Source organism: Schistocerca piceifrons, chromosome 6, assembly GCF_021461385.2.
Source record: "Schistocerca piceifrons isolate TAMUIC-IGC-003096 chromosome 6, iqSchPice1.1, whole genome shotgun sequence".
Lineage (NCBI taxonomy): Eukaryota > Metazoa > Arthropoda > Insecta > Orthoptera > Acrididae > Schistocerca > Schistocerca piceifrons.
The window spans coordinates 187,368,488-187,389,840 of record NC_060143.1 but is presented as its reverse complement, the minus strand read 5'-3'; the positions used below and the strand labels follow the sequence as shown (position 1 = coordinate 187,389,840).

Below are 21,353 nucleotides of genomic sequence, written 5' to 3'. Positions count from 1 at the left end.
TGTTCTTTTAGTAGTCTCTTGGCTTAGTTACAACACTTTTATTCACTGAGTGTCCTTTATATAAGTTTTTCCCTTCAATGTTTATGGTTTTTTATACATAAAAAAGAAACTGCATTACTTTGATTTTTTTTATAAATTGAATTTAAATTAATTTTAAGTTTTTTTTTTTTTTTCCCCCGTATGGTATTTGAATACACCTATTTTGGCATGTTCGCTATGTGTTTGCCAAAGGCTAAAGGAGAATATGGGCCAGAACATCTATGTGCATAAATGATGAATGGGGAAGTTATTTAGTGTACTGTGTGAGAGTGGACGCAACAGTTCCACGGAAAATTTGGGGCAGAGAAAGTCTAAAGTTAGAATTTTTGTAAATCGCAAAGGGGTATGCAACGTTTTGGCACATGATGCGCCGAACTTTATAAATGTATATAACTATATCTATACACACGGATACATCAAAGGAATAAACACAGACAAACACAAAAAAAACCTACAAAACAACAACAAAAAAAATGATTATAGAAGAGAGAGAGAGAGACAGAGAGAGAGAGAGAGAGAGAGAGAGAGAGAGAGAGAGAGGGGAAAAAAAAACGTACCTTGAATGGAGATGGCGAGAGTACACATTAATTACATGAAATACACTGTTTGACATTTCGCTGTTACCTTGGAACACGTCTTGTATCCTTTGCACTAAATTAAAAACTGATCATTTCCTTTTGCCTGCTTTATTTGGCTATTGGGCACTGGACACTGTATGGCTATGATTGGCACACGTCACTCTCACTTTGGCACTGCTACACGTACCCACTTTCACTCTGCGCGCATTTTCACAACACTTTCGCAATGCACCACTCTTGCCGTCGGGGCTTTGGAGGGATTGGTGGGCGAAGTCCTCAGCGACTGGGGTGTGGGTGTTGTGGGAGGGCGTCGGTCACGTCGTGTTGAAGGCGTCTCGGAAGGCGGCGTCCAGCGGGACCTGCAGGAAGTTCTGGAAGGTCTCTCGGTACTTGGAGCGTTGTTTGGCCCTCCTGTGTTCCTCCCACAGGTCCGTGAGGAACTGCGCCTTGTCGGTCTGCCGTTTCGTGACGATGGCGTGTGCCGTCATGGCGATGATCCACATTGTGGCCAGGCGTTTCGCTTTGGGGAAAGGCTTCGCGTCCGGGACAGTGACAGCTGAGACATGTATCGCCCTCTCGTCGGTTCTGTTGATGTGGGCGATCATTTTTCTCGCTGCCGCCCATATTTCCCCGCTCTCTCTGCAGCCAAAACGATGCTCGATGGTGTCGGTCTGGTTGCAGAGCTCGCAGTTTGGGGATTCCCGCATTTTTATGCGTGCCAGTTTTTCGTTTGTCGGCACTGTTTTGTGGATGATTTTATACCACGTGTCCCTGGCGTGCTCAGGAAGTGTCCGTTCCGAGACATTCTTCCAGACCTGTGGCCAGTCATGGTCTGGAAAACTCGTCTCTATTTTGGACTTTCTTGCCTTCCCCCTCAGAGCGCTGTAGATGTTCCTCGCCGTTCTTTGCTGTGGGTTGGCAACGACCGCGGTGATGTAACTCTTGTCGATTGCCATCTGTTTTATGTGCCGCAACTTGAATGGTATGTTCGTAGTGTCTACAGGAGCCTCTTCAGATTCAGGTTTATATTGGTTTATCAGGCTGGACGTTATACTGTTGTTGTTCTGGTTTGCCATTTTCATCGCACGGTGTAGAAGCAGTGCCGCGCATTTCGTCTTAACGTCAGTCAGACCAAGTCCGCCTTCGTCCCTTGACAGGAAACACGTCGCCTGGGAGACCTTGAAGATTTCCCGCCTCCACAGCAAGTAGTACGCCGCACTTCCTATCGCTCGCGCAATTTCCGCCGGAGCACATAGTATTTGCGCCATGTACCACGCTTTCGACAGGATTGTTTCGTTTACTAACTGCACTCTTTGGCTCAGCGTCAGGTTCCGGTTCGCGTGTATCCTCACGAGCCCTCTCGTTGTGTTCAAGACGCTGCGCCAGTTTTGTGCTGCCATTTTCAAAGGGCACTGCTGTAGTTCCACTCCGAGTGCCCTATGGTTGTTTGTCACTCGGTACCACTGTCTCGCTGGTCGCAGTCTGCCGTTGCCTATTGGTAGTAGCACTGTCTTCGTCGGATTCGTTTTGGCACCTGAAGCCTTTTCGAAGGATTCCATGATAGGCTGGATTATTCCTAGTTCTTCTTCGTTTTGGATGAATATGCCCATGTCGTCAGCATAGGCCGTGCATACGATGTTTGTTGCACCCATTGTGTATCCTCCGATTTCGGCTGTTAGTTTTCGTAGTAGTGGGTCGAGGGCTATTGTGAAAAGTGCCATCGATAATGGACATCCTTGCCTGACGGATCTTCCCAGTCTTATTGACTTGGAAGTCCATCCGTTTACTGTTATTTTTGAGGTGGCATTTGTAATGACGTTCTTGATTGTTCTTCCGAATTTTGGTCCGAATCCGAGGCGTGCGAGCACCCGGTGTTCCCAGGCGGTCACCCATCCAAGTACTAACCGGGCCCGATGTTGCTTAACTTCGGTGATCGGACGAGAACCGGTGTATTCAACATGGTATGGCCGTTGGCGCCCTTATACTGTAGCCGCACGACAGAAGACGCCTCTGCCTCTTCTCCCAACACACACAATCGCAGTTTTCGGTGACACATTTGACGCAGAGCACGTCCTTCCGCAACAGCTGGAGCCTCGAAGGCGGCGCCGAGTGCGCGTCCGGCGTCTCAGAGGCGTCTGCCGGACTGGCGGGCGCGCCGCGCCGCCACTTGCGTGAGACACGCGGCTGCTCGGTGCGCCGCCCGTCATTCGTTTCGCTTGGTGCGTGCGGCGTCCGACACTCGCGGGCGACGCATCTTGTTCCCGTTATCCGGCGGGGGGCTGTGCGGGGTGTAGCAGTGTCCTGCTGGAGGGCGCCCCCGGCAGCTTCCTCACCTGACACACGCCGCGCGGCTCGCGTCCAGGTATTTGCGTGATCTGTGCAGTGCATTCGCACCTCTCCCCTTCCGTCCCGACTTGTCCCGACTTTGCTCGACTGCCGCTCGCTGCCGCTCGGGTCGTGGCCCATATGACAGCACAAGCACGAGAAACATCTGCGAGACGGCCGTGGGCCTAACGGGCGTGTCCGAGACGCCGTTTGCGGCCAGTAGACCTGTGCAAAGGTGCGAAAACAGGGACACAAGGCACAGGAGGGTCGCCAAAGCATCCTTCTCTTCTAGCGACGAAAGATACATTTTTGTTTACAAGTTTGCAGTCGTACGCTGCTACAAAACAATAAGCAGCCCTGACGTATTTCAGAACATATCTGTCGGTTCATACCGTTTTGTTATCTTCAGGCACTTTTAAGAAATCTTCCTTGGCACATTCTTCTTCCAACTGAGGCCATTCATATCGTATGTTATGTTTATTACAGTCATTTATTTTCATTTTTTTTTTTTTTTTTCCTTCTGTGGAGTTTTGCACTGCTACGAAACAGTAGGTGGCCCTGACTCATTTCAGGTCACATCTGTCGATTCGTAGTGTTTCGTTATTTTCAAGGCATTCCTAGCACGTTGAAAATGCTTAAGGAAGCACGTATGTCGCAAAAGAAAGGTAGTATGAAAAGAGGGCTGGCAGGGATAGCGGCGTAAAAAGGAGAAAATGAAGGGGAGCCAACAGCACCTTTTTTTTTTTTTTTTTTAAACGTATATAAACTTTTATTTACAATTTTTAACAATTACATATCTTTACATGAAATTGTATATTTTCTCGTTTTCAGTTCTGATTGTTCTTTTAGTAGTCTCTTGGCTTAGTTACAACACTTTTATTCACTGAGTGTCCTTTATATAAGTTTTTCCCTTCAATGTTTATGGTTTTTTATACATAAAAAAGAAACTGCATTACTTTGATTTTTTTTATAAATTGAATTTAAATTAATTTTAAGTTTTTTTTTTTTTTTCCCCCGTATGGTATTTGAATACACCTATTTTGGCATGTTCGCTATGTGTTTGCCAAAGGCTAAAGGAGAATATGGGCCAGAACATCTATGTGCATAAATGATGAATGGGGAAGTTATTTAGTGTACTGTGTGAGAGTGGACGCAACAGTTCCACGGAAAATTTGGGGCAGAGAAAGTCTAAAGTTAGAATTTTTGTAAATCGCAAAGGGGTATGCAACGTTTTGGCACATGATGCGCCGAACTTTATAAATGTATATAACTATATCTATACACACGGATACATCAAAGGAATAAACACAGACAAACACAAAAAAAACCTACAAAACAACAACAAAAAAAATGATTATAGAAGAGAGAGAGAGAGACAGAGAGAGAGAGAGAGAGAGAGAGAGAGAGAGAGAGGGGAAAAAAAAACGTACCTTGAATGGAGATGGCGAGAGTACACATTAATTACATGAAATACACTGTTTGACATTTCGCTGTTACCTTGGAACACGTCTTGTATCCTTTGCACTAAATTAAAAACTGATCATTTCCTTTTGCCTGCTTTATTTGGCTATTGGGCACTGGACACTGTATGGCTATGATTGGCACACGTCACTCTCACTTTGGCACTGCTACACGTACCCACTTTCACTCTGCGCGCATTTTCACAACACTTTCGCAATGCACCACTCTTGCCGTCGGGGCTTTGGAGGGATTGGTGGGCGAAGTCCTCAGCGACTGGGGTGTGGGTGTTGTGGGAGGGCGTCGGTCACGTCGTGTTGAAGGCGTCTCGGAAGGCGGCGTCCAGCGGGACCTGCAGGAAGTTCTGGAAGGTCTCTCGGTACTTGGAGCGTTGTTTGGCCCTCCTGTGTTCCTCCCACAGGTCCGTGAGGAACTGCGCCTTGTCGGTCTGCCGTTTCGTGACGATGGCGTGTGCCGTCATGGCGATGATCCACATTGTGGCCAGGCGTTTCGCTTTGGGGAAAGGCTTCGCGTCCGGGACAGTGACAGCTGAGACATGTATCGCCCTCTCGTCGGTTCTGTTGATGTGGGCGATCATTTTTCTCGCTGCCGCCCATATTTCCCCGCTCTCTCTGCAGCCAAAACGATGCTCGATGGTGTCGGTCTGGTTGCAGAGCTCGCAGTTTGGGGATTCCCGCATTTTTATGCGTGCCAGTTTTTCGTTTGTCGGCACTGTTTTGTGGATGATTTTATACCACGTGTCCCTGGCGTGCTCAGGAAGTGTCCGTTCCGAGACATTCTTCCAGACCTGTGGCCAGTCATGGTCTGGAAAACTCGTCTCTATTTTGGACTTTCTTGCCTTCCCCCTCAGAGCGCTGTACATGTTCCTCGCCGTTCTTTGCTGTGGGTTGGCAACGACCGCGGTGATGTAACTCTTGTCGATTGCCATCTGTTTTATGTGCCGCAACTTGAATGGTATGTTCGTAGTGTCTACAGGAGCCTCTTCAGATTCAGGTTTATATTGGTTTATCAGGCTGGACGTTATACTGTTGTTGTTCTGGTTTGCCATTTTCATCGCACGGTGTAGAAGCAGTGCCGCGCATTTCGTCTTAACGTCAGTCAGACCAAGTCCGCCTTCGTCCCTTGACAGGAAACACGTCGCCTGGGAGACCTTGAAGATTTCCCGCCTCCACAGCAAGTAGTACGCCGCACTTCCTATCGCTCGCGCAATTTCCGTCGGAGCACATAGTATTTGCGCCATGTACCACGCTTTCGACAGGATTGTTTCGTTTACTAACTGCACTCTTTGGCTCAGCGTCAGGTTCCGGTTCGCGTGTATCCTCACGAGCCCTCTCGTTGTGTTCAAGACGCTGCGCCAGTTTTGTGCTGCCATTTTCAAAGGGCACTGCTGTAGTTCCACTCCGAGTGCCCTATGGTTGTTTGTCACTCGGTACCACTGTCTCGCTGGTCGCAGTCTGCCGTTGCCTATTGGTAGTAGCACTGTCTTCGTCGGATTCGTTTTGGCACCTGAAGCCTTTTCGAAGGATTCCATGATAGGCTGGATTATTCCTAGTTCTTCTTCGTTTTGGATGAATATGCCCATGTCGTCAGCATAGGCCGTGCATACGATGTTTGTTGCACCCATTGTGTATCCTCCGATTTCGGCTGTTAGTTTTCGTAGTAGTGGGTCGAGGGCTATTGTGAAAAGTGCCATCGATAATGGACATCCTTGCCTGACGGATCTTCCCAGTCTTATTGACTTGGAAGTCCATCCGTTTACTGTTATTTTTGAGGTGGCATTTGTAATGACGTTCTTGATTGTTCTTCCGAATTTTGGTCCGAATCCGAGGCGTGCGAGCACCCGGTGTTCCCAGGCGGTCACCCATCCAAGTACTAACCGGGCCCGATGTTGCTTAACTTCGGTGATCGGACGAGAACCGGTGTATTCAACATGGTATGGCCGTTGGCGCCCTTATACTGTAGCCGCACGACAGAAGACGCCTCTGCCTCTTCTCCCAACACACACAATCGCAGTTTTCGGTGACACATTTGACGCAGAGCACGTCCTTCCGCAACAGCTGGAGCCTCGAAGGCGGCGCCGAGTGCGCGTCCGGCGTCTCAGAGGCGTCTGCCGGACTGGCGGGCGCGCCGCGCCGCCACTTGCGTGAGACACGCGGCTGCTCGGTGCGCCGCCCGTCATTCGTTTCGCTTGGTGCGTGCGGCGCGGGCGACGCATCTTGTTCCCGTTATCCGGCGGGGGGCTGTGCGGGGTGTAGCAGTGTCCTGCTGGAGGGCGCCCCCGGCAGCTTCCTCACCTGACACACGCCGCGCGGCTCGCGTCCAGGTATTTGCGTGATCTGTGCAGTGCATTCGCACCTCTCCCCTTCCGTCCCGACTTGTCCCGACTTTGCTCGACTGCCGCTCGCTGCCGCTCGGGTCGTGGCCCATATGACAGCACAAGCACGAGAAACATCTGCGAGACGGCCGTGGGCCTAACGGGCGTGTCCGAGACGCCGTTTGCGGCCAGTAGACCTGTGCAAAGGTGCGAAAACAGGGACACAAGGCACAGGAGGGTCGCCAAAGCATCCTTCTCTTCTAGCGACGAAAGATACATTTTTGTTTACAAGTTTGCAGTCGTACGCTGCTACAAAACAATAAGCAGCCCTGACGTATTTCAGAACATATCTGTCGGTTCATACCGTTTTGTTATCTTCAGGCACTTTTAAGAAATCTTCCTTGGCACATTCTTCTTCCAACTGAGGCCATTCATATCGTATGTTATGTTTATTACAGTCATTTATTTTCATTTTTTTTTTTTTTTTTTCCTTCTGTGGAGTTTTGCACTGCTACGAAACAGTAGGTGGCCCTGACTCATTTCAGGTCACATCTGTCGATTCGTAGTGTTTCGTTATTTTCAAGGCATTCCTAGCACGTTGAAAATGCTTAAGGAAGCACGTATGTCGCAAAAGAAAGGTAGTATGAAAAGAGGGCTGGCAGGGATAGCGGCGTAAAAAGGAGAAAATGAAGGGGAGCCAACAGCACCTTTTTTTTTTTTTTTTTTTTAAACGTATATAAACTTTTATTTACAATTTTTAACAATTACATATCTTTACATGAAATTGTATATTTTCTCGTTTTCAGTTCTGATTGTTCTTTTAGTAGTCTCTTGGCTTAGTTACAACACTTTTATTCACTGAGTGTCCTTTATATAAGTTTTTCCCTTCAATGTTTATGGTTTTTTATACATAAAAAAGAAACTGCATTACTTTGATTTTTTTTATAAATTGAATTTAAATTAATTTTAAGTTTTTTTTTTTTTTTCCCCCGTATGGTATTTGAATACACCTATTTTGGCATGTTCGCTATGTGTTTGCCAAAGGCTAAAGGAGAATATGGGCCAGAACATCTATGTGCATAAATGATGAATGGGGAAGTTATTTAGTGTACTGTGTGAGAGTGGACGCAACAGTTCCACGGAAAATTTGGGGCAGAGAAAGTCTAAAGTTAGAATTTTTGTAAATCGCAAAGGGGTATGCAACGTTTTGGCACATGATGCGCCGAACTTTATAAATGTATATAACTATATCTATACACACGGATACATCAAAGGAATAAACACAGACAAACACAAAAAAAACCTACAAAACAACAACAAAAAAAATGATTATAGAAGAGAGAGAGAGAGACAGAGAGAGAGAGAGAGAGAGAGAGAGAGAGAGAGAGGGGAAAAAAAAACGTACCTTGAATGGAGATGGCGAGAGTACACATTAATTACATGAAATACACTGTTTGACATTTCGCTGTTACCTTGGAACACGTCTTGTATCCTTTGCACTAAATTAAAAACTGATCATTTCCTTTTGCCTGCTTTATTTGGCTATTGGGCACTGGACACTGTATGGCTATGATTGGCACACGTCACTCTCACTTTGGCACTGCTACACGTACCCACTTTCACTCTGCGCGCATTTTCACAACACTTTCGCAATGCACCACTCTTGCCGTCGGGGCTTTGGAGGGATTGGTGGGCGAAGTCCTCAGCGACTGGGGTGTGGGTGTTGTGGGAGGGCGTCGGTCACGTCGTGTTGAAGGCGTCTCGGAAGGCGGCGTCCAGCGGGACCTGCAGGAAGTTCTGGAAGGTCTCTCGGTACTTGGAGCGTTGTTTGGCCCTCCTGTGTTCCTCCCACAGGTCCGTGAGGAACTGCGCCTTGTCGGTCTGCCGTTTCGTGACGATGGCGTGTGCCGTCATGGCGATGATCCACATTGTGGCCAGGCGTTTCGCTTTGGGGAAAGGCTTCGCGTCCGGGACAGTGACAGCTGAGACATGTATCGCCCTCTCGTCGGTTCTGTTGATGTGGGCGATCATTTTTCTCGCTGCCGCCCATATTTCCCCGCTCTCTCTGCAGCCAAAACGATGCTCGATGGTGTCGGTCTGGTTGCAGAGCTCGCAGTTTGGGGATTCCCGCATTTTTATGCGTGCCAGTTTTTCGTTTGTCGGCACTGTTTTGTGGATGATTTTATACCACGTGTCCCTGGCGTGCTCAGGAAGTGTCCGTTCCGAGACATTCTTCCAGACCTGTGGCCAGTCATGGTCTGGAAAACTCGTCTCTATTTTGGACTTTCTTGCCTTCCCCCTCAGAGCGCTGTACATGTTCCTCGCCGTTCTTTGCTGTGGGTTGGCAACGACCGCGGTGATGTAACTCTTGTCGATTGCCATCTGTTTTATGTGCCGCAACTTGAATGGTATGTTCGTAGTGTCTACAGGAGCCTCTTCAGATTCAGGTTTATATTGGTTTATCAGGCTGGACGTTATACTGTTGTTGTTCTGGTTTGCCATTTTCATCGCACGGTGTAGAAGCAGTGCCGCGCATTTCGTCTTAACGTCAGTCAGACCAAGTCCGCCTTCGTCCCTTGACAGGAAACACGTCGCCTGGGAGACCTTGAAGATTTCCCGCCTCCACAGCAAGTAGTACGCCGCACTTCCTATCGCTCGCGCAATTTCCGTCGGAGCACATAGTATTTGCGCCATGTACCACGCTTTCGACAGGATTGTTTCGTTTACTAACTGCACTCTTTGGCTCAGCGTCAGGTTCCGGTTCGCGTGTATCCTCACGAGCCCTCTCGTTGTGTTCAAGACGCTGCGCCAGTTTTGTGCTGCCATTTTCAAAGGGCACTGCTGTAGTTCCACTCCGAGTGCCCTATGGTTGTTTGTCACTCGGTACCACTGTCTCGCTGGTCGCAGTCTGCCGTTGCCTATTGGTAGTAGCACTGTCTTCGTCGGATTCGTTTTGGCACCTGAAGCCTTTTCGAAGGATTCCATGATAGGCTGGATTATTCCTAGTTCTTCTTCGTTTTGGATGAATATGCCCATGTCGTCAGCATAGGCCGTGCATACGATGTTTGTTGCACCCATTGTGTATCCTCCGATTTCGGCTGTTAGTTTTCGTAGTAGTGGGTCGAGGGCTATTGTGAAAAGTGCCATCGATAATGGACATCCTTGCCTGACGGATCTTCCCAGTCTTATTGACTTGGAAGTCCATCCGTTTACTGTTATTTTTGAGGTGGCATTTGTAATGACGTTCTTGATTGTTCTTCCGAATTTTGGTCCGAATCCGAGGCGTGCGAGCACCCGGTGTTCCCAGGCGGTCACCCATCCAAGTACTAACCGGGCCCGATGTTGCTTAACTTCGGTGATCGGACGAGAACCGGTGTATTCAACATGGTATGGCCGTTGGCGCCCTTATACTGTAGCCGCACGACAGAAGACGCCTCTGCCTCTTCTCCCAACACACACAATCGCAGTTTTCGGTGACACATTTGACGCAGAGCACGTCCTTCCGCAACAGCTGGAGCCTCGAAGGCGGCGCCGAGTGCGCGTCCGGCGTCTCAGAGGCGTCTGCCGGACTGGCGGGCGCGCCGCGCCGCCACTTGCGTGAGACACGCGGCTGCTCGGTGCGCCGCCCGTCATTCGTTTCGCTTGGTGCGTGCGGCGTCCGACACTCGCGGGCGACGCATCTTGTTCCCGTTATCCGGCGGGGGGCTGTGCGGGGTGTAGCAGTGTCCTGCTGGAGGGCGCCCCCGGCAGCTTCCTCACCTGACACACGCCGCGCGGCTCGCGTCCAGGTATTTGCGTGATCTGTGCAGTGCATTCGCACCTCTCCCCTTCCGTCCCGACTTGTCCCGACTTTGCTCGACTGCCGCTCGCTGCCGCTCGGGTCGTGGCCCATATGACAGCACAAGCACGAGAAACATCTGCGAGACGGCCGTGGGCCTAACGGGCGTGTCCGAGACGCCGTTTGCGGCCAGTAGACCTGTGCAAAGGTGCGAAAACAGGGACACAAGGCACAGGAGGGTCGCCAAAGCATCCTTCTCTTCTAGCGACGAAAGATACATTTTTGTTTACAAGTTTGCAGTCGTACGCTGCTACAAAACAATAAGCAGCCCTGACGTATTTCAGAACATATCTGTCGGTTCATACCGTTTTGTTATCTTCAGGCACTTTTAAGAAATCTTCCTTGGCACATTCTTCTTCCAACTGAGGCCATTCATATCGTATGTTATGTTTATTACAGTCATTTATTTTCATTTTTTTTTTTTTTTTCCTTCTGTGGAGTTTTGCACTGCTACGAAACAGTAGGTGGCCCTGACTCATTTCAGGTCACATCTGTCGATTCGTAGTGTTTCGTTATTTTCAAGGCATTCCTAGCACGTTGAAAATGCTTAAGGAAGCACGTATGTCGCAAAAGAAAGGTAGTATGAAAAGAGGGCTGGCAGGGATAGCGGCGTAAAAAGGAGAAAATGAAGGGGAGCCAACAGCACCTTTTTTTTTTTTTTTTTTTAAACGTATATAAACTTTTATTTACAATTTTTAACAATTACATATCTTTACATGAAATTGTATATTTTCTCGTTTTCAGTTCTGATTGTTCTTTTAGTAGTCTCTTGGCTTAGTTACAACACTTTTATTCACTGAGTGTCCTTTATATAAGTTTTTCCCTTCAATGTTTATGGTTTTTTATACATAAAAAAGAAACTGCATTACTTTGATTTTTTTTATAAATTGAATTTAAATTAATTTTAAGTTTTTTTTTTTTTTTCCCCCGTATGGTATTTGAATACACCTATTTTGGCATGTTCGCTATGTGTTTGCCAAAGGCTAAAGGAGAATATGGGCCAGAACATCTATGTGCATAAATGATGAATGGGGAAGTTATTTAGTGTACTGTGTGAGAGTGGACGCAACAGTTCCACGGAAAATTTGGGGCAGAGAAAGTCTAAAGTTAGAATTTTTGTAAATCGCAAAGGGGTATGCAACGTTTTGGCACATGATGCGCCGAACTTTATAAATGTATATAACTATATCTATACACACGGATACATCAAAGGAATAAACACAGACAAACACAAAAAAAACCTACAAAACAACAACAAAAAAAATGATTATAGAAGAGAGAGAGAGAGACAGAGAGAGAGAGAGAGAGAGAGAGAGAGAGAGAGAGAGGGGAAAAAAAAACGTACCTTGAATGGAGATGGCGAGAGTACACATTAATTACATGAAATACACTGTTTGACATTTCGCTGTTACCTTGGAACACGTCTTGTATCCTTTGCACTAAATTAAAAACTGATCATTTCCTTTTGCCTGCTTTATTTGGCTATTGGGCACTGGACACTGTATGGCTATGATTGGCACACGTCACTCTCACTTTGGCACTGCTACACGTACCCACTTTCACTCTGCGCGCATTTTCACAACACTTTCGCAATGCACCACTCTTGCCGTCGGGGCTTTGGAGGGATTGGTGGGCGAAGTCCTCAGCGACTGGGGTGTGGGTGTTGTGGGAGGGCGTCGGTCACGTCGTGTTGAAGGCGTCTCGGAAGGCGGCGTCCAGCGGGACCTGCAGGAAGTTCTGGAAGGTCTCTCGGTACTTGGAGCGTTGTTTGGCCCTCCTGTGTTCCTCCCACAGGTCCGTGAGGAACTGCGCCTTGTCGGTCTGCCGTTTCGTGACGATGGCGTGTGCCGTCATGGCGATGATCCACATTGTGGCCAGGCGTTTCGCTTTGGGGAAAGGCTTCGCGTCCGGGACAGTGACAGCTGAGACATGTATCGCCCTCTCGTCGGTTCTGTTGATGTGGGCGATCATTTTTCTCGCTGCCGCCCATATTTCCCCGCTCTCTCTGCAGCCAAAACGATGCTCGATGGTGTCGGTCTGGTTGCAGAGCTCGCAGTTTGGGGATTCCCGCATTTTTATGCGTGCCAGTTTTTCGTTTGTCGGCACTGTTTTGTGGATGATTTTATACCACGTGTCCCTGGCGTGCTCAGGAAGTGTCCGTTCCGAGACATTCTTCCAGACCTGTGGCCAGTCATGGTCTGGAAAACTCGTCTCTATTTTGGACTTTCTTGCCTTCCCCCTCAGAGCGCTGTACATGTTCCTCGCCGTTCTTTGCTGTGGGTTGGCAACGACCGCGGTGATGTAACTCTTGTCGATTGCCATCTGTTTTATGTGCCGCAACTTGAATGGTATGTTCGTAGTGTCTACAGGAGCCTCTTCAGATTCAGGTTTATATTGGTTTATCAGGCTGGACGTTATACTGTTGTTGTTCTGGTTTGCCATTTTCATCGCACGGTGTAGAAGCAGTGCCGCGCATTTCGTCTTAACGTCAGTCAGACCAAGTCCGCCTTCGTCCCTTGACAGGAAACACGTCGCCTGGGAGACCTTGAAGATTTCCCGCCTCCACAGCAAGTAGTACGCCGCACTTCCTATCGCTCGCGCAATTTCCGTCGGAGCACATAGTATTTGCGCCATGTACCACGCTTTCGACAGGATTGTTTCGTTTACTAACTGCACTCTTTGGCTCAGCGTCAGGTTCCGGTTCGCGTGTATCCTCACGAGCCCTCTCGTTGTGTTCAAGACGCTGCGCCAGTTTTGTGCTGCCATTTTCAAAGGGCACTGCTGTAGTTCCACTCCGAGTGCCCTATGGTTGTTTGTCACTCGGTACCACTGTCTCGCTGGTCGCAGTCTGCCGTTGCCTATTGGTAGTAGCACTGTCTTCGTCGGATTCGTTTTGGCACCTGAAGCCTTTTCGAAGGATTCCATGATAGGCTGGATTATTCCTAGTTCTTCTTCGTTTTGGATGAATATGCCCATGTCGTCAGCATAGGCCGTGCATACGATGTTTGTTGCACCCATTGTGTATCCTCCGATTTCGGCTGTTAGTTTTCGTAGTAGTGGGTCGAGGGCTATTGTGAAAAGTGCCATCGATAATGGACATCCTTGCCTGACGGATCTTCCCAGTCTTATTGACTTGGAAGTCCATCCGTTTACTGTTATTTTTGAGGTGGCATTTGTAATGACGTTCTTGATTGTTCTTCCGAATTTTGGTCCGAATCCGAGGCGTGCGAGCACCCGGTGTTCCCAGGCGGTCACCCATCCAAGTACTAACCGGGCCCGATGTTGCTTAACTTCGGTGATCGGACGAGAACCGGTGTATTCAACATGGTATGGCCGTTGGCGCCCTTATACTGTAGCCGCACGACAGAAGACGCCTCTGCCTCTTCTCCCAACACACACAATCGCAGTTTTCGGTGACACATTTGACGCAGAGCACGTCCTTCCGCAACAGCTGGAGCCTCGAAGGCGGCGCCGAGTGCGCGTCCGGCGTCTCAGAGGCGTCTGCCGGACTGGCGGGCGCGCCGCGCCGCCACTTGCGTGAGACACGCGGCTGCTCGGTGCGCCGCCCGTCATTCGTTTCGCTTGGTGCGTGCGGCGCGGGCGACGCATCTTGTTCCCGTTATCCGGCGGGGGGCTGTGCGGGGTGTAGCAGTGTCCTGCTGGAGGGCGCCCCCGGCAGCTTCCTCACCTGACACACGCCGCGCGGCTCGCGTCCAGGTATTTGCGTGATCTGTGCAGTGCATTCGCACCTCTCCCCTTCCGTCCCGACTTGTCCCGACTTTGCTCGACTGCCGCTCGCTGCCGCTCGGGTCGTGGCCCATATGACAGCACAAGCACGAGAAACATCTGCGAGACGGCCGTGGGCCTAACGGGCGTGTCCGAGACGCCGTTTGCGGCCAGTAGACCTGTGCAAAGGTGCGAAAACAGGGACACAAGGCACAGGAGGGTCGCCAAAGCATCCTTCTCTTCTAGCGACGAAAGATACATTTTTGTTTACAAGTTTGCAGTCGTACGCTGCTACAAAACAATAAGCAGCCCTGACGTATTTCAGAACATATCTGTCGGTTCATACCGTTTTGTTATCTTCAGGCACTTTTAAGAAATCTTCCTTGGCACATTCTTCTTCCAACTGAGGCCATTCATATCGTATGTTATGTTTATTACAGTCATTTATTTTCATTTTTTTTTTTTTTTTCCTTCTGTGGAGTTTTGCACTGCTACGAAACAGTAGGTGGCCCTGACTCATTTCAGGTCACATCTGTCGATTCGTAGTGTTTCGTTATTTTCAAGGCATTCCTAGCACGTTGAAAATGCTTAAGGAAGCACGTATGTCGCAAAAGAAAGGTAGTATGAAAAGAGGGCTGGCAGGGATAGCGGCGTAAAAAGGAGAAAATGAAGGGGAGCCAACAGCACCTTTTTTTTTTTTTTTTTTTAAACGTATATAAACTTTTATTTACAATTTTTAACAATTACATATCTTTACATGAAATTGTATATTTTCTCGTTTTCAGTTCTGATTGTTCTTTTAGTAGTCTCTTGGCTTAGTTACAACACTTTTATTCACTGAGTGTCCTTTATATAAGTTTTTCCCTTCAATGTTTATGGTTTTTTATACATAAAAAAGAAACTGCATTACTTTGATTTTTTTTATAAATTGAATTTAAATTAATTTTAAGTTTTTTTTTTTTTTTCCCCCGTATGGTATTTGAATACACCTATTTTGGCATGTTCGCTATGTGTTTGCCAAAGGCTAAAGGAGAATATGGGCCAGAACATCTATGTGCATAAATGATGAATGGGGAAGTTATTTAGTGTACTGTGTGAGAGTGGACGCAACAGTTCCACGGAAAATTTGGGGCAGAGAAAGTCTAAAGTTAGAATTTTTGTAAATCGCAAAGGGGTATGCAACGTTTTGGCACATGATGCGCCGAACTTTATAAATGTATATAACTATATCTATACACACGGATACATCAAAGGAATAAACACAGACAAACACAAAAAAAACCTACAAAACAACAACAAAAAAAATGATTATAGAAGAGAGAGAGAGAGACAGAGAGAGAGAGAGAGAGAGAGAGAGAGAGAGAGAGAGGGGAAAAAAAAACGTACCTTGAATGGAGATGGCGAGAGTACACATTAATTACATGAAATACACTGTTTGACATTTCGCTGTTACCTTGGAACACGTCTTGTATCCTTTGCACTAAATTAAAAACTGATCATTTCCTTTTGCCTGCTTTATTTGGCTATTGGGCACTGGACACTGTATGGCTATGATTGGCACACGTCACTCTCACTTTGGCACTGCTACACGTACCCACTTTCACTCTGCGCGCATTTTCACAACACTTTCGCAATGCACCACTCTTGCCGTCGGGGCTTTGGAGGGATTGGTGGGCGAAGTCCTCAGCGACTGGGGTGTGGGTGTTGTGGGAGGGCGTCGGTCACGTCGTGTTGAAGGCGTCTCGGAAGGCGGCGTCCAGCGGGACCTGCAGGAAGTTCTGGAAGGTCTCTCGGTACTTGGAGCGTTGTTTGGCCCTCCTGTGTTCCTCCCACAGGTCCGTGAGGAACTGCGCCTTGTCGGTCTGCCGTTTCGTGACGATGGCGTGTGCCGTCATGGCGATGATCCACATTGTGGCCAGGCGTTTCGCTTTGGGGAAAGGCTTCGCGTCCGGGACAGTGACAGCTGAGACATGTATCGCCCTCTCGTCGGTTCTGTTGATGTGGGCGATCATTTTTCTCGCTGCCGCCCATATTTCCCCGCTCTCTCTGCAGCCAAAACGATGCTCGATGGTGTCGGTCTGGTTGCAGAGCTCGCAGTTTGGGGATTCCCGCATTTTTATGCGTGCCAGTTTTTCGTTTGTCGGCACTGTTTTGTGGATGATTTTATACCACGTGTCCCTGGCGTGCTCAGGAAGTGTCCGTTCCGAGACATTCTTCCAGACCTGTGGCCAGTCATGGTCTGGAAAACTCGTCTCTATTTTGGACTTTCTTGCCTTCCCCCTCAGAGCGCTGTAGATGTTCCTCGCCGTTCTTTGCTGTGGGTTGGCAACGACCGCGGTGATGTAACTCTTGTCGATTGCCATCTGTTTTATGTGCCGCAACTTGAATGGTATGTTCGTAGTGTCTACAGGAGCCTCTTCAGATTCAGGTTTATATTGGTTTATCAGGCTGGACGTTATACTGTTGTTGTTCTGGTTTGCCATTTTCATCGCACGGTGTAGAAGCAGTGCCGCGCATTTCGTCTTAACGTCAGTCAGACCAAGTCCGCCTTCGTCCCTTGACAGGAAACACGTCGCCTGGGAGACCTTGAAGATTTCCCGCCTCCACAGCAAGTAGTACGCCGCACTTCCTATCGCTCGCGCAATTTCCGTCGGAGCACATAGTATTTGCGCCATGTACCACGCTTTCGACAGGATTGTTTCGTTTACTAACTGCACTCTTTGGCTCAGCGTCAGGTTCCGGTTCGCGTGTATCCTCACGAGCCCTCTCGTTGTGTTCAAGACGCTGCGCCAGTTTTGTGCTGCCATTTTCAAAGGGCACTGCTGTAGTTCCACTCCGAGTGCCCTATGGTTGTTTGTCACTCGGTACCACTGTCTCGCTGGTCGCAGTCTGCCGTTGCCTATTGGTAGTAGCACTGTCTTCGTCGGATTCGTTTTGGCACCTGAAGCCTTTTCGAAGGATTCCATGATAGGCTGGATTATTCCTAGTTCTTCTTCGTTTTGGATGAATATGCCCATGTCGTCAGCATAGGCCGTGCATACGATGTTTGTTGCACCCATTGTGTATCCTCCGATTTCGGCTGTTAGTTTTCGTAGTAGTGGGTCGAGGGCTATTGTGAAAAGTGCCATCGATAATGGACATCCTTGCCTGACGGATCTTCCCAGTCTTATTGACTTGGAAGTCCATCCGTTTACTGTTATTTTTGAGGTGGCATTTGTAATGACGTTCTTGATTGTTCTTCCGAATTTTGGTCCGAATCCGAGGCGTGCGAGCACCCGGTGTTCCCAGGCGGTCACCCATCCAAGTACTAACCGGGCCCGATGTTGCTTAACTTCGGTGATCGGACGAGAACCGGTGTATTCAACATGGTATGGCCGTTGGCGCCCTTATACTGTAGCCGCACGACAGAAGACGCCTCTGCCTCTTCTCCCAACACACACAATCGCAGTTTTCGGTGACACATTTGACGCAGAGCACGTCCTTCCGCAACAGCTGGAGCCTCGAAGGCGGCGCCGAGTGCGCGTCCGGCGTCTCAGAGGCGTCTGCCGGACTGGCGGGCGCGCCGCGCCGCCACTTGCGTGAGACACGCGGCTGCTCGGTGCGCCGCCCGTCATTCGTTTCGCTTGGTGCGTGCGGCGCGGGCGACGCATCTTGTTCCCGTTATCCGGCGGGGGGCTGTGCGGGGTGTAGCAGTGTCCTGCTGGAGGGCGCCCCCGGCAGCTTCCTCACCTGACACACGCCGCGCGGCTCGCGTCCAGGTATTTGCGTGATCTGTGCAGTGCATTCGCACCTCTCCCCTTCCGTCCCGACTTGTCCCGACTTTGCTCGACTGCCGCTCGCTGCCGCTCGGGTCGTGGCCCATATGACAGCACAAGCACGAGAAACATCTGCGAGACGGCCGTGGGCCTAACGGGCGTGTCCGAGACGCCGTTTGCGGCCAGTAGACCTGTGCAAAGGTGCGAAAACAGGGACACAAGGCACAGGAGGGTCGCCAAAGCATCCTTCTCTTCTAGCGACGAAAGATACATTTTTGTTTACAAGTTTGCAGTCGTACGCTGCTACAAAACAATAAGCAGCCCTGACGTATTTCAGAACATATCTGTCGGTTCATACCGTTTTGTTATCTTCAGGCACTTTTAAGAAATCTTCCTTGGCACATTCTTCTTCCAACTGAGGCCATTCATATCGTATGTTATGTTTATTACAGTCATTTATTTTCATTTTTTTTTTTTTTTTCCTTCTGTGGAGTTTTGCACTGCTACGAAACAGTAGGTGGCCCTGACTCATTTCAGGTCACATCTGTCGATTCGTAGTGTTTCGTTATTTTCAAGGCATTCCTAGCACGTTGAAAATGCTTAAGGAAGCACGTATGTCGCAAAAGAAAGGTAGTATGAAAAGAGGGCTGGCAGGGATAGCGGCGTAAAAAGGAGAAAATGAAGGGGAGCCAACAGCACCTTTTTTTTTTTTTTTTTTAAACGTATATAAACTTTTATTTACAATTTTTAACAATTACATATCTTTACATGAAATTGTATATTTTCTCGTTTTCAGTTCTGATTGTTCTTTTAGTAGTCTCTTGGCTTAGTTACAACACTTTTATTCACTGAGTGTCCTTTATATAAGTTTTTCCCTTCAATGTTTATGGTTTTTTATACATAAAAAAGAAACTGCATTACTTTGATTTTTTTTATAAATTGAATTTAAATTAATTTTAAGTTTTTTTTTTTTTTTCCCCCGTATGGTATTTGAATACACCTATTTTGGCATGTTCGCTATGTGTTTGCCAAAGGCTAAAGGAGAATATGGGCCAGAACATCTATGTGCATAAATGATGAATGGGGAAGTTATTTAGTGTACTGTGTGAGAGTGGACGCAACAGTTCCACGGAAAATTTGGGGCAGAGAAAGTCTAAAGTTAGAATTTTTGTAAATCGCAAAGGGGTATGCAACGTTTTGGCACATGATGCGCCGAACTTTATAAATGTATATAACTATATCTATACACACGGATACATCAAAGGAATAAACACAGACAAACACAAAAAAAACCTACAAAACAACAACAAAAAAAATGATTATAGAAGAGAGAGAGAGAGACAGAGAGAGAGAGAGAGAGAGAGAGAGAGAGAGAGAGAGGGGAAAAAAAAACGTACCTTGAATGGAGATGGCGAGAGTACACATTAATTACATGAAATACACTGTTTGACATTTCGCTGTTACCTTGGAACACGTCTTGTATCCTTTGCACTAAATTAAAAACTGATCATTTCCTTTTGCCTGCTTTATTTGGCTATTGGGCACTGGACACTGTATGGCTATGATTGGCACACGTCACTCTCACTTTGGCACTGCTACACGTACCCACTTTCACTCTGCGCGCATTTTCACAACACTTTCGCAATGCACCACTCTTGCCGTCGGGGCTTTGGAGGGATTGGTGGGCGAAGTCCTCAGCGACTGGGGTGTGGGTGTTGTGGGAGGGCGTCGGTCACGTCGTGTTGAAGGCGTCTCGGAAGGCGGCGTCCAGCGGGACCTGCAGGAAGTTCTGGAAGGTCTCTCGGTACTTGGAGCGTTGTTTGGCCCTCCTGTGTTCCTCCCACAGGTCCGTGAGGAACTGCGCCTTGTCGGTCTGCCGTTTCGTGACGATGGCGTGTGCCGTCATGGCGATGATCCACATTGTGGCCAGGCGTTTCGCTTTGGGGAAAGGCTTCGCGTCCGGGACAGTGACAGCTGAGACATGTATCGCCCTCTCGTCGGTTCTGTTGATGTGGGCGATCATTTTTCTCGCTGCCGCCCATATTTCCCCGCTCTCTCTGCAGCCAAAACGATGCTCGATGGTGTCGGTCTGGTTGCAGAGCTCGCAGTTTGGGGATTCCCGCATTTTTATGCGTGCCAGTTTTTCGTTTGTCGGCACTGTTTTGTGGATGATTTTATACCACGTGTCCCTGGCGTGCTCAGGAAGTGTCCGTTCCGAGACATTCTTCCAGACCTGTGGCCAGTCATGGTCTGGAAAACTCGTCTCTATTTTGGACTTTCTTGCCTTCCCCCTCAGAGCGCTGTAGATGTTCCTCGCCGTTCTTTGCTGTGGGTTGGCAACGACCGCGGTGATGTAACTCTTGTCGATTGCCATCTGTTTTATGTGCCGCAACTTGAATGGTATGTTCGTAGTGTCTACAGGAGCCTCTTCAGATTCAGGTTTATATTGGTTTATCAGGCTGGACGTTATACTGTTGTTGTTCTGGTTTGCCATTTTCATCGCACGGTGTAGAAGCAGTGCCGCGCATTTCGTCTTAACGTCAGTCAGACCAAGTCCGCCTTCGTCCCTTGACAGGAAACACGTCGCCTGGAGACCTTGAAGATTTCCCGCCTCCACAGCAAGTAGTACGCCGCACTTCCTATCGCTCGCGCAATTTCCGTCGGAGCACATAGTATTTGCGCCATGTACCACGCTTTCGACAGGATTGTTTCGTTTACTAACTGCACTCTTTGGCTCAGCGTCAGGTTCCGGTTCGCGTGTATCCTCACGAGCCCTCTCGTTGTGTTCAAGACGCTGCGCCAGTTTTGTGCTGCCATTTTCAAAGGGCACTGCTGTAGTTCCACTCCGAGTGCCCTATGGTTGTTTGTCACTCGGTACCACTGTCTCGCTGGTCGCAGTCTGCCGTTGCCTATTGGTAGTAGCACTGTCTTCGTCGGATTCGTTTTGGCACCTGAAGCCTTTTCGAAGGATTCCATGATAGGCTGGATTATTCCTAGTTCTTCTTCGTTTTGGATGAATATGCCCATGTCGTCAGCATAGGCCGTGCATACGATGTTTGTTGCACCCATTGTGTATCCTCCGATTTCGGCTGTTAGTTTTCGTAGTAGTGGGTCGAGGGCTATTGTGAAAAGTGCCATCGATAATGGACATCCTTGCCTGACGGATCTTCCCAGTCTTATTGACTTGGAAGTCCATCCGTTTACTGTTATTTTTGAGGTGGCATTTGTAATGACGTTCTTGATTGTTCTTCCGAATTTTGGTCCGAATCCGAGGCGTGCGAGCACCCGGTGTTCCCAGG

The 21,353-nt window shown here is 48.4% G+C and overlaps 5 non-coding genes across 5 annotated transcripts; all 5 read right to left on the bottom strand.

The window, feature by feature from the left end:
- Nucleotides 1-2,472: 2,472 nt before the first annotated feature.
- LOC124803974 lies at nt 2,473-2,592 on the bottom strand. Its single transcript, XR_007017340.1, has one exon. It is a non-coding gene; the product is annotated as a 5S ribosomal RNA (ribosomal RNA).
- Nucleotides 2,593-6,248: 3,656 nt separating this feature from the next.
- LOC124803962 lies at nt 6,249-6,368 on the bottom strand. Its single transcript, XR_007017339.1, has one exon. It is a non-coding gene; the product is annotated as a 5S ribosomal RNA (ribosomal RNA).
- Nucleotides 6,369-10,016: 3,648 nt separating this feature from the next.
- LOC124803950 lies at nt 10,017-10,136 on the bottom strand. Its single transcript, XR_007017337.1, has one exon. It is a non-coding gene; the product is annotated as a 5S ribosomal RNA (ribosomal RNA).
- Nucleotides 10,137-13,794: 3,658 nt separating this feature from the next.
- On the bottom strand, nt 13,795-13,914 carry LOC124803938. The gene has a single exon (XR_007017336.1). It is a non-coding gene; the product is annotated as a 5S ribosomal RNA (ribosomal RNA).
- Nucleotides 13,915-17,561: 3,647 nt separating this feature from the next.
- LOC124803927 lies at nt 17,562-17,681 on the bottom strand. Its single transcript, XR_007017335.1, has one exon. It is a non-coding gene; the product is annotated as a 5S ribosomal RNA (ribosomal RNA).
- Nucleotides 17,682-21,353: the final 3,672 nt, after the last annotated feature.